The sequence below is a fragment of the Mytilus galloprovincialis genome, chromosome 3 (assembly GCF_965363235.1).
Source record: "Mytilus galloprovincialis chromosome 3, xbMytGall1.hap1.1, whole genome shotgun sequence".
In the NCBI taxonomy this organism is placed as follows: domain Eukaryota; kingdom Metazoa; phylum Mollusca; class Bivalvia; order Mytilida; family Mytilidae; genus Mytilus; species Mytilus galloprovincialis.
The window spans coordinates 19690758-19704992 of NC_134840.1; the positions used below are offsets into that span (position 1 = coordinate 19690758).

The following is a 14235-nucleotide window of genomic DNA, read 5'->3' on the forward strand; positions in this document are numbered from 1 at the left end:
TGAATTGAGAAAAAAACGTATTTTTTTTTGCTGTATATTTATCAACATTAAAAAAATTGCACTATTTTAGTATTTACAGTTTTATAAAATTTGGTTCACATAATCTCCCTGCAAAATGAAACAGTATGTTGTTTTAAAAAATAGGGGTCCATGCTCTGGTTTTCAAATTAAATCAGTTTGAGTGATAAAAATCAGTCGAAAAAATGCATCTTTTCCAGATATGTCACAGTTTGACGTCACGAAAATAACATTTAACGTTAGCAATGTCATTACCTCCCCTGTAACTGTATCGTATGCCCTTAACAATTATATTGTGAATATAATAATACAGATGATAAAGCATCCTCGATGCAATGAAGAAAGTCCCCAATGAAAACTGAGATTTAGAGCTTACCTGAATTATACCAGATCTAGAAGAATCACTGGTGTGATACTTTCCAAAGTATTTTTGAATGGAGTTTTCATACATACTTTTTTCTTTTGAAATTCGTATTAAATCTTTATTTAGAGAGCCAGTCATTGTTGACAGACCTTATGGAAATTAATTTTTTTACAAAACTAAATATATTTTTTTTTTGGGGGGGGGGGGGGGAGAATAATACTACACATATCAAAGAAGCAAGAAGTTCATAACTACAAGGTATTCAAGTATGACACCTTTATATAATGAAATATTATGAAATACAAAACCCAAAAACCCAAAGAAAGTAACCTTACTAAAAACTTCAAATAGTTGTCAATGCTACTCCAGTAGGAAAAGGTATAAAAAAACCCCGTCTAAATGTATCTAAAAAGGAGTAATTACAAAACAGATATATCAGAAAAAAACAATTCCTGAATTTTACATTACTCTATCATAGTGGTAAAAATATAAAACAAAAAATGAAAAACTCAAAACTAAGTGCAATAAAACAAGTCTTCTCTGTTCTTTAAAATTGTTCTTGCCCTTCACTCTGTGACACTTGTATGGCAAGCACTAAGAAGTCTTGATAAACCTAAAATAAAATTACCTTCATGTAAAATTCACAAACTCTGGTTTAATTATTGAAATAAACATTATGAAAGAAAAAAAAAAGTTTAAACTATTTTTATTACATTTCCAAAAGATGACTGGCTTTCCCAATGATATATTAAACTCAAGTTGGTATGGTGTCTTTTCCTAATCTTCTGGTTTGGACATGTCGCAAAAACAAACTTTTTTTGGCTTAAAAATATTCTACCAAGTATAGTTCATTCTGGACTGGAAAATCTCTAGCTTGCAAGGTAGATCCAACTTTCAAAACATTAAGTGTAATCAAGCGTATTTAAATTTAATTAGAAAAAAAACCACTTTTATAATCAAGGGCAGATAATTACATTGATTTGATAGGACAATTTGTGTTTTGTTCTAATGGACAGACAGACTGACAGGGTGAGTCCTATATTCACCCCAAAAACTCAATAAGTTGGATAAGGATATGATTATATCATGGCAACTGTTTGGAGCAGCATGTCCAGTCTGCCTTACTTCACTAGAGTACTAAACAGATTTTCCATTGGCCAATAAAACATAAAATCTCCATGAAAAAATGTTAAAAAGATGAATTGAAACTATGTCTTAATTAAATGGATTTTAATGAAGTTGTAATATGTATATGTTTCATATTAAAAGGTGTTTTTTTCAGATCAAATAATCCTAAATTTCTTTCAACATCACCATACAGCAGTACCTGATCGCTTTAATCTTCACTTTTGTTAGGGTAGATGTTCTTTTGGTTAAAATACTACTCACAACTTCAATACACTCTGAAACAATATACACATAGATATATCTTTATATCATTAGATACAGAACAGAGAAAAAGAGTTTTAATTTGCAATATATACACACTATTTAACTTGATTGACATACTCAGATAAATGAAAAAAACAGTAAAATTCTTTTTTTCAAAACTAAAGTTTGCTTTAACAAGTTGAAAGTACATAAAGAGTGAATGATGAACTGCAATAACAAGATGTTTGATTTTTTTTATAAATTTATAGATAAATTATACTCAAAATTAAGACTTTCAAAGAGATAGCAGAAATAGCATTTTTCTTGAAAGAAAACAAACTCCCTAAGACAATTTTACACTTGACGAAAGGAAGCTTGATAACGTCTCCTCTCGCATTGTGGCGTCACTGATAACTTCTCCTCTCACATTGTGACGTCGCTGATAATGCCTGGTCTCGTTTTGAAGTCTTGATACGAGAATACTGAGCGACAGAGCAGGGTGATATAGGCGTAGGGAAGGACGATAAGGATACGTAAAATCCATGTGCATTTATAAAGCAGGATTGGTTTTTGATGAGCATGGATAGATTATTAAATTTCCCACCTGCGCACATGCTCACTTAATCAAACAACATGGTTTTGACGACCTTTTAAAAATCTTCCTCAAATCATATTTATAAAACATTTGTTAACACATTTCTAATAACTTTCATCTTTTTGAAAAAAGAAATTAGATATAAACCGCTGAAATGTAGGAACTTCCAAATATTTTGGTGAATCATTTTAAAATGACTGTCTCTTAAGAAAGCTAAAAAGTAGATGACCGTATCATACTTATCCCAGACGAACAATGTCTGGACAAATTTCATTTGTCAGGAATATATGACCGTTTTGGAAGTCATGTTATTTATTGTATCCAATTAAATTTTTTTTTAACTTATTATTATACACTACCAAATGCTCTATGTATGTGTATCATTCTCATCACAGAAACTCCCCTCTTCCTCAACAGGATTTTCTTTATTCGGTATCTAATAAAAAGAAAAAGCAAATCATATTGAAATTAACCACCCCTCTACATAATACTTTTATATGATGTATTGAAAACAAAAGAATTAAATGCTTGTTGAAAACTGTATGTCCTTTTTTCCACAGGTTCAAATTCACGTTAGGCAAATAAAGGTCCAAATTTTCGTACTTTTGTTCAAAACGTTTTTGTATTTTTCTTAAACTGCAAATATAGGCAAGTACATTGGGTATAACAAACTACCGGTACCGGTGGGATTTTTTTAACCCACAAATGGAAGGTCATGATGGGCCTAGAACCAACCTTAATTTGAACCTCTGTATTCTAGTGTATATCAATTTTCTTGTAATTTTAGCTTCCTAGCATTTTGTAATAGTGTTTGCAAAGTAAGACTTGTCAATGATTAAGATATCGAAATTCAAGAGAGAGTTTTTTCCCCACAAATTTTCAATAGCCTATATCTCATGATATATCTCAAACAAAACAAAAACACAAACAAGACAGTCCTTTAATTGTTTTTTTTCTCTTTTGTCCTTTATTAATCACCTATCAATATTTACCAGTTTTATGAAAAGCTGAAAAGCTGAGTAGCAAACATCCTTAAAGTAATTTACCATATTTTCAAATGGTGCACGATGAATTCTGAATGTATATAACTAACCTCAAATGTAGAATCTCTGTCTGTTTTAATGTTGCTTACAAAAAAAAATGAAGGCATAAGAACATAAATGCTCATAAGAATAAAAAATAGTGCACATTGAAGAGCCATTGGTGGCCTTCGGCTGTTTTCTTCTCTTTGGTCGTGTTGTTATCTCTTTGACACATTACCCCTTTCCATTCTTTATTGTAAGTCGATCATTCAATAAATGTGACAAGCCTTAGAAAATCAAATCTATTTTTTCATGTTAGTAGCCTGTTGTCTATTTCTCACATTAAGAAAAATTTCTTGCATTACACTGCATATATATTTAAATAAATGCATTCAAGATACATTGTAATGGAGTCTAAATATATTCTTTATATGATTTTGAAAGCAACACTGTTAATGGATGGAAATGCAGAGATCTCATATTTTATATGCAGTTCAATATATATATTCATATACATCGGCACAAGTTATTAAATATATACAACAATACCTGATAAATACTATGTTAACCTTTGTTTGTTCGGATGACAGTCACATCCACGGTGAACTCAAACACTAGATCACTCGTCTATACCCTATATCTATAAAAAAAAAAATGCAATATATTAAATATGAGATGAAAGTACTAAAACATTCAACAGTCTTGAACTAAAAGAGAAGGGATTACAGTAGTTGTACAATTATTAAGTAATTTTGTTGGTAGTTATTTTTTTCCGGCTCATGCTTAAGTGAGTCCACTTCAAAATTATATCAATGTATTATCATGTGATGTAAAATATATATGTTGTGTCCAAAAGTAATTTATGAACACAAGTTTTTGTACAAGCTATCAGTTATTTAACACACATCTCCTTTCAAAAGATAATGCAATTTTATCTTATATAATTAACAGTTTATTGTTTTTCTCATATAAAATATTATAAACTTTGTAAAAAATCTGAAAATGATACCATGCATGATGATTGGGGTCAATTGCTTTGTTTCTTACAATCTTATCATTTTTAAATACTGGTTTACTAAAACAAGCTATAAAACCAGATTAAATCTAAGAAATGACTGCACTTAGTCAGGAATATGACAGTTGTTTTCTTTTTGCTTGATGTATTTCAGCTTTTAATTTCGCTATTACATTTTTAATTTTCCTCAGAGTTCCATATTTTTGTTACTTTACTTTTTACATGTAACTTGCATATCTGTCTAATTTCAATATCATATAATTCCTCTTGAAAAATAGATGCATCTTCTGTAATAGGGCCATGTTTCTAGACTTACAAAACAATAACAGCATGCATTGTTGTAAGGGATTTTCCAGTAAAAAGTATAAAGGGGTTCAGAAATACACATTTTAAGGTTTAATTGCAAAATTATTAAAATTCTAATGTAGTTAAACTGTTTTTTTTTCTTTTTTTCTACCAATCTCAACTGAAGACACACTTCTCCTTTTGGCAGGGGCTCCCATTGGTTTCTTCATTTCTATACACTGGAAACAAAATTCCAATAAAATGAACTTTATTAACCAATAACAAAAATATGATATATTTTACGATATTAGTATTCATTCATGTGATATCTACACTTCACATAAAAACTGCATTTACAAATAAGAAACGTGTGTAACCTGAATAAACTAGAACTGGGAGTCAACTCACACAAATCCCCCATCCAGCACTATTATTTTTATATTTATGAAAAATCTTTATTTCGAGTTACGAAAGTCAAAATGCTTGAAAATGGGGAAAACTATTTTCATATTTTTTTTGTGTATCTCTTAAACATTTTTGAATGATGATTGCTTATAGAATTGTATACAGTATTGTTGATTCGTGTAATAAAAATGTAATCTCTACACAAAGTATGTTTATTTTCTGCAGAAACAGATAGCCTTTTGAAATACTGCGGATGGCTTGTAGTTTAATTATCATCATTATCATTAATTCATAGCCAATATAAAAAAGACGATGTGGTATGATTGCCAATGAGACAACTATCCACAAAAGACCAAAATGACACAGACATTAACAACTATAGGTCACCATAGGGGCGTACGGCCTTCAACAATGAGCAAAACCCATACCGCATAGTCAGCTATAAAAGGCCCGGATAAGACAACACTGTCAGTGTCATTTTAAACGTAAAGAGAGATAGTAACTAAAACTATAGCACATATATGTAAAAGATCTCTTCTGCTGCAAATTTCGTTAAGAGTGGGCTTTTTGGGGCAGCTGTAGAGGCAATATTTGTTCTGGCAATTTGCAAGTATATTTTATTTGTCTACATAATTAATTTTCTTATGCTTGATTTGTTCAGAACAGAATACATTTTGTCTTGTACATGTATCTACAGTTTATCCCGTTTTATTTTAAAAATGAACAATGTCACTCTCATTAAAGAATTTTATGGGTGCATTTATACTTTCTAACATATAACCTCTTATAAATAATTATCACATAACTTTTTCAAATCCTGCAATCAAAATACTTGGACCCTTCCTCATGTAATGTATAACTAAGGTTGGGTAGATCTATACTTTGTTCATTAAATGTAAAGTAAATCTAAAAATTCTGTTTAAAAAATCAGACGCCATAACCGTTTTAAGACTCCCTGTATATATAATTCTTAAGAAATTAGAGAAACATAATATTTTTGTTACTTGCAACTCGTCTGTCATAACTTGCCCTTCATAACTCGACTATCCTAACTCGCCTATACACCTCGCTGATAAGAAACCCAATGTTTTTTGCTGTGTAATGCCATCAATTTCAGCAGTTCTGAGGGGTTGCACTTGCAAAAATTATGGACATACAGATGGATGATATAGGGATTTCTATGTATATCCCAAAACTTTGTTTGTTGGGACTAGGGGATATAAAAACAAAAAGTGACAATCAACCGGAATATATTCCATTCATTCTTATAATAATAGACATCATTTTCATACCTTTATATCAAAGGTGATCTAAGTTTGGTCTCCTGTTACATGCATAGGAAGTCTCACCACTTCAGCATAGGTCATCTTTGATTTTAATTGTAGCCCCAGGTATGCACAGTATTCTAACTGGGTCTTCCATCATTTCCATTGGTACAACTTGCTTCAGGTTGGAATCTCCTAAAATTAAAATGCTTCTCAACCTTTTCTGAAGTTTTTAAATCATATCTAAATAAATATAATCTGTATAAAAAAGTTTGTCCGATCCACCATAGATTTGAAAATTTTTCCATTTTATAATAATGAAGCATAAATGCATGTAACTCAAGAACAGTAACAGTGACAGTCAAATTTGAACTTAATCTGTGTTTCGTTGTTATAAGCAGTGTACAATGGTGTATAAGTTTTATAACATTTGTTGAGACAAATTAAAGTTAGAGACTAGAAAAGAGGTTTAGCAATTGGTCTGAGGACACAGTTATCGTCCTTCCATTTTGGTTGTCCACATATATCTTCACTAGTGTGAACAGTGTATTACTTGCCAATTTTTTTCATACCCTTTCCTAATTTATTTCTTGACATTTTTTGACATTTTATGCATGAAATATCGAGTAAGGGGATGAAATTACATGATAAAAAATTTGGGTGTTGAGTTTTTATGTTAAGTAGTGATTTGGTCCAGTTACAAAAGGTCTAAAATTAGTACCGGTATGTCTGAAGCTGTCAAACTGAATTTAAGACCCCTAAACACAGAATTGTCAATATTTTGAGTTAGAGCTGGTAGAAGTTTCTAAAATTTTGCTATTATTTGTCCCAATAGTAGTACACTACACTGTAAAAATCTTTTTGAGATTGAACTGGTGAGATTTTTTTAATTTGAATCTATTGTCTAAAAGAAATGCACTATGAAATAACTGTTCTCAGGCCTAAGAGATGAAATCAGTAAATGTAGATTCTGTACTTTGGCAACTTCCCTGAATAGTTTGCTGGTTTCAATTTGTCAAACTCAATAAAAGTAAAGAATTTAAATCTTTGTTTGATAGAAATTTTGACATTTTACGGCTAAATAAGCATTTTAAAGCAGTTTCCATGTTTATGCATAAGAGGCATGCTGACTTTCTATCTGAAAGCTTTTCATGCTTTGATATTTGTGTTTCTGTACACAATTCAAATTATATAACCCATTAGTGAACTTTGAATCTATAAAAAAGTAGATTTTAACACAGAAAAAATGTGCAAAATATGTTGTATTTCATGGCCCTGGTTAAACAACCTGTTTCATGTATGTGTCCATCTGTAGTCAATCATAAATATTTTACTAAATCTATAAAAAAAAAAAGCACTTTACAATGATCAGTACACCTTATTCATTTCATATGCCACCTTTAATGTCTTCTTTAGGATAGTTAGTGGTTCAAATATATGCCAATTGAGACTAAAACAGCATGAAAGTTTTCCTTGAAAAGTGAAAAAAACTGTGCATCAGACCATGCTGTCTGCAAAAAAAGTTGAATGCAATCTTGAGTATTTTTCAGTTAGACTTCTTGTATCATCACATCTTAGCATAGAAATAAACAATCAGTAACAAATTTCCATTTCAGATAGCTTCTGTCATTCTGTATGCATTTTTATATGTAAATATGTGCTACGGCCTAAATCGACTCTAAATAATCTTTAATCTTACATGGCCTAAGACCATTCTATACTCATGTGGTATGCTTTTTGTAACTTTTCTTTACATTTAAAGTACATTTAATATATATGGAAGAATAATTTATGGTAAAAAAACTTCAAAAACTTGAAATTGGGTGAAAAAATTGCATGTTTATGTGACAACAGTAAAAGTTAATGACCACTTCTACAAGCAGTGGTCTTGAAACAGTATATTTTAACCATGTTAACAGGAAATGAATCTGATAGGCTCTTCAGTATAAAATTGACAAAATCTTTGACCTCTGCACATGCTGCAAGACTTTGAGAGATTAATGGATTTTGGTGGCGTCTTACAGAAAAAAACGTTGAAACTGCTGAGGCTATGCATTGACCACATAATTCTAAAGTTTTATCATAAAGTAAATATATTTTGTCATATAAAAGGGATGTCAAAAATAAGTGTGATTTATAAAAGTGTTTTATAATGTTTTTGAATTTGGACTGCAATCGGCGCTGTTTTTTAATTACCCTGTTTGCTCTCTGTGATAAAATGAATGTGGTTATAACGAATTTAAAGTGACAGTATATACATGTAAGTTTGATACCCTGGCATCACTATAGTTTGAATGACATTTGATTGATATTATCTGAAATTATTAGGATAATAGTTAGTACTTTTTTTAACACATGTCTGGTACTGTATTGTATCTTTATTACCTACATGTATAGCATGACAATAAAATCAGCTACAATTAGGTTGTGTCTTAAGTCCCGCCAATATACATATGTTCCTGTGGTGCATAAAAAAAGTTATAATTATATTTATCTATTCATTCTGTCTTTGGTTTCCGGTTCCAGATATTTATTTCAAACTCTATCTGTTTATATGGTTTGATTGGTGATTTAATCAGTGGTAAAAAAACCAGACACATTATCTAATGCATGAATAGATTGTTACTAAATACAAAACTGTGGCAAAATATTTTTTTATAGACCAGATCACAGACACTTGTTTCTATCCATGGGAAGACCCACAATCAACGTATATTTACATTTCTATCCATGAGAAGACCCTTAATCAACGTATATTTACATAAATTTATGTTGATAGTGGGTCTGTCACAGAATATAAGTTCCTTCATAATATAAGTTCCAAAAGGAATAAATATTCTGGAATATTATTTCCACAGGAATAATATTACAGTATATGTTCCTAATGGAATAAATAGTATAGAATATTTGTTCCAACAGGAAAAGGTATTATGACATTGTTTATAATAAAGTTTCTAGTGGAACTTCTGTTAGGCGGAATAAATATACGTTGACAGGTCTTCCCAGGGATAGAAACAAGTGCCTGTGAACCAGATACATAATCCAAGACGGAAATAGATTGCCTCTAAATACTTAGCTCTATAGAGAAAAGATACAGCTCTTAAACGTCTTCTGTACAGTAATGAAAAATATAGTGCTCTAGCAGGTCCATGGTGATTTTAGTTTGACAAACCGCAGTCCCGATAGCATACTTTAATTTATTAATTCTGAATCTGCTTACACTTTTATGCAATAATTCTTAAAAATATGACAATCTTGCAAAAGGTACTAAATATCTGCCTGCTTATTTTAACAGCGTATATAATAACACTATTTCAAAAGAGAGAAAAAAAGAAACTTTTTGTTTGTTTTCGTATTCATATATATACCTTTGCTACCTCAAACGTAGAGAGCTCAAATAAAAATATAAAATGGAATCAAAATCGGAATCCATCCGGAGTCCTCAGTGAAAATCTCTATACACGTTGGCGTTTATGTATACGGTTGTTTTATCACTTTTGCAAGCACATCATACACCGTTCAAATTTATGTTCAAATTGAAGGATACGGCGTTGCAAACAACACTAATGTAAAACCGAGTACATCTGGAAAACTTGTGTTGTTTAACATTTTATAAAAAGGATTTCATTACCCTCAATATCATTACCAGCTGATTACTATGACCAATCTGAATGTCATCATGATCTGGATATGTCTGTTTTGTTTCATGGACTTATAAAAATAAACTTACGAAATAAGATCTTTGAAAATAACTTCTCTAACAAAAATGGCGAAGATAGCAATGGTGTCAGGAGGATCAATATCAGCGATTGGTTTATTTAAAAAAAAATTGTTATCAGTACTAAAAGATTTTGTTAGACCGTACTTGCTAGAATTCAAAGCACTATGGTATTATATGTTAACGTTAGTGATTGGTTGATCGCACTGTTCAGTTTTTGTTAACGATATTATCAGAAATTTGTTAGACCGCACGGTCTCACGGTCTTACTTTGTTAGTTATATAAGAAGGCTAAAAAACCTAATACATTTCTTATATTAAAAGATAAAAAGTAAAGGATGGGGTGAACTTAAAATTGTAAATATTATCAGCAAGTCAAATTCTTTAGATTTTTAGATGGTGACGTTCCCTTGTCACCATCTTACGGTGTTTATATATCTCAACTTGTACGATTCGCTCGTGTATGTAACAATGTTTTAGATTTTAACGAGAGAAATTTATGTATTACTGAAAAATTATTACACCAGGGTTTTCGATATCACAAACTAGTCAAAACATTTACTAAATTTTATCATCGGTATAAGGACATCATTCGTAAATATAGCTCAACATGCAGACTTCTTAAACGTTCAGGTATTTCACATCCGATATTTTATGGAAATATTCTTTATAAAGCACAAAAATGTCAATATTCACCTCAAAAGCTAACAAAACCTTTAAATAGACTTATTAAGAAGGGATATACTAGTAGTTACGATACTGTTGTCAGGTCATTAAAGATTGCATATTTTGGCGTTAATATTGATTCACTTATAGGGTCTTTGCATCGGAACTAAACACATTTATTTAAAATCCAGTTGTTGGCATGACATGGGTTATGTTCTTCTCATATATGTTATGATGGTATGATACTAAACCCCTCACGGGAAGGATTGTGCCTGATATTCATATGATGAAGACATAATCTTTCAATCAGTTTAATTGAAGTCTGGAGCTGGCATGTCAGTTAACGGTGTTATTTATGTATTATTGTCATTTTGTTTATTGTCTTTGGTTACATCTTCTGACATCAGACTCTGACTTCTCTTGAACTGAATTTAAATGTGCGTATTATTATGCGTTTACTTTTCTGCATTGGCTAGAGGTATAGGGGGAGGGTTGAGATCTCATAAACATGTTTAACCCCGCCGCATTTTTGAGCCTGTCCCAAGTCAGGAGCCTCCGGCCTTTTTTAGTCTTGTATTATTTTAAATTTTAGTTTCTTGTGTACAATTTGGAGTTTAGTATCGCGTTCATTATCACTGAACTAGTATATATTTGTTTAGGGGCAAGCTGAAGGACGCCTCAGGTGCGGGAATTTCTCGCTGCATTGAAGACCTGTTGGTGACCTTCTGCTGTTGTCTTCTCTATGGTCGGGTTGTTGTGTCTTTGACACATTCCCCATTTCTATTCTCAATTCTATAGACACTTAAATAAACAAAAAGGATCAGCAAGACAAGAAATACAAGAGGCTGTCACAACGACAGCAAACCGGATTTATTAATAAATATTTAATTGTGTCCTGGCAATATCACAAGAACCATTACTGCATGTGCATGATGAATGGTGAAAGTGAAAATCGTCAATATCAAATTTGACCTCCATTTTGTCATCAGTATCAACATATTAAAATTTGAAAAGATTAGATTGAATGGTTCATGAGTAAATGCAACAACGTGAATGGAAACGCCATTTTACAATCTTTCAAGAACCATAACGCCTGAACGGTAAAAGTCAAAATCGTCATTATTGAACTTGACCTCTAATTTGTCATCAGTAACAACATATAAAAATTTCAAAAGCTTTGGTTGAATGGTTCATGAGAAAATGCACGGACACGACTGGAAACACCATTTTCAATCTTTCAAGAACCATAACTCCTGAACGGTAAAAGTCAAAATCGTCATTATTGAACTTGACCTCTATTTTGTCATCAGTTACAACATATTAAAATTTGGGAAGCTTTGGTAGAACAGTTCATGCGTAAATGCACGGACACAACTGGAAACTCCATTTTTTAATCTTTCAAGAACCATAAAGTCAAAATCGCCATTATTGAACTTGACCTTCATTTAGTTGTCAGTAACAACATATTAAAATTTTAAAAGCTTTGAAAATTAAAAATTAACTCAACTTAAGAAAATTGTTTGATGCCCCCTTATTGAATTTTTTGCCTTTTAATGAAGATTTTTTACCATTTTTTTGTGTTATGCCTATATGATAAAAAATATAACAGACAACAAGACAATTCAAAATACAAAAAAAAAAAAATAACCAGCAAGACAAGATCTACTTACAAATCAAATTTTGGTTATATGGGTAGTAGACTGTCACTCCATATAGGAGCGATTGCCCTTAAACGAGGATTTGTTTCTACAAGCTTTTGTTTTTTGAGCAACACACTATAAGGATATATAGAAATAAAACAGAAAATGATAAGCAATACAAGATAAACAAATCAGAGATTAATGTCATGAATTTACTCTCATCTACAATGTTGAAGAGTGCCCATTGTTGAATATGCACAGGATCTTTAGAGTGTATAGTTTAATAAGCCAGAATAATGAGTTAATGTAGATAAAACACCATTCTCATTTAATACTTCTAGAAACTAATGCTTTAAAATTATATGATTTTGAATACTGTAACAACTTAGTAATTTTTTATTCTTTCTTCATTTCAGTTGCAGCAAATTTGCTAGTATTTCATCATTATGAAATGTTCAGCTGATTCACACAATCATTGTTAGTGTTTATCACAGACAATTGATAGATTATATTATGGAACTTGAATATTTCTGTGCCTGCTTTACTTATGTTTGAATTTAGGTTGAAAGTCTATAATATGAAGCTTTTGCTAAAAGTTTCACATAAACTTAACATTATCAATGATCTAATAAAAAGAGGAAACCGTCAAATAAACCCTGCCATTCAGACATATGACCTTACAATCATTTCATACACCAAATACAGTTGGTATATTCAATTGCTTATATTACTAGTATCTTAGATGCTGACAAAAACATGAACACCTATTATTGCCCAATGAATCATGAACATATGGTCAAGGTCATATGAAACCTGCCAGACAGACATGAATACCTAACATTCATTCCATACTTATCACATATTCTATTGTTTATAGTATTTGTGAGGGGGAAAAAACAACGATAACTTAATATTGACTAACGAATCATTTTGGTATGTTATATCTTCTTAGTACTGTAGTTCTACTCTGTTTTTTTCTGGTTCGATTCATTAAACAGTCAGTGATGTGTCATATTATCTTGTCTTCTATTGGTCATAGTCACTGAGTTTAGTTTTACCGCACTTTTTGAATACCGTTTGGGAGAAAGCTATATATCATAGAATACAGCAGCATATTTCTAGTAATAGTTATATTGCTATATTCTAGACACTACAAATTCCATATTGCATGATCAGGACCAGAAAAAATGATGTTATTATGATCTGGTGATGTTTCCGAATAGGAGATATAGACATTTGTACCATACAAATGGGTTATTTGTTTATGCCGTATAAATAAACATCTTTAAACTTGACGAATCCTTTTATTCTGCTCAAGAACCCTGTTAGATTGGAGCCCACAAAGGTACGGTTAGTGTTCCTTCCAAGCGACTATACTCCATGATAAAGCCACCCACTCGGGGAAAGTCAGCAAGCTACAGGCAGATATATATCATGATGCACGACATGCTTTTGTCGTTTGGAAAGGACTTAAACCACATATGAAGCATATAAACCACTATGAGAAAGAAGCTATCATACATTTGATCATGTCTGTGTAGACGTGAGGATTGAGAAAGAAACTAATCTTGATGAACTACCAAAGATGAAAGAAACATCAAAACAGGCCATTGCTAATGAGAAAGAGGAGGAATCGGAACTTGCTGCAACACTAAAGCAAACCAAACACGCATTGAACAGATAGAATCTGTACAACCAAATAAGCAAAAACAACCAAATCAACAATACAACACACAACCACAACCGTACCAACAGGTATTTAGTCAAAATCAGTTTAGAGGTAGAGGTTATAATAGAGGTGAAAGAGGTTTTGGTCAGACTCAACATCAGTCAACACCACTTATAGAATTCAACCAATTAAATGCAACCGT

At 31.3% G+C, this 14235-nt stretch overlaps 1 long non-coding RNA gene across 3 annotated transcripts; it reads right to left on the minus strand.

The window, feature by feature from the left end:
* Positions 1-871: 871 nt before the first annotated feature.
* Positions 872-9874, minus strand: LOC143067356 (uncharacterized). Of its 3 annotated transcripts, XR_012975932.1 has the most exons (7): positions 9378-9874; positions 8730-9023; positions 6368-6535; positions 3920-4909; positions 2708-2784; positions 1710-1785; positions 872-995 (listed from the first exon to the last, which is right to left on the minus strand). It is a non-coding gene; the product is annotated as an uncharacterized LOC143067356 (long non-coding RNA). The 3 variants fall into 3 exon arrangements; XR_012975931.1 differs by having other exon boundaries at positions 8730-9874; XR_012975930.1 differs by lacking the exons at positions 8730-9023; positions 9378-9874 and having other exon boundaries at positions 6368-8309.
* Between the last annotated feature and the right edge of the window lie 4361 nt (positions 9875-14235).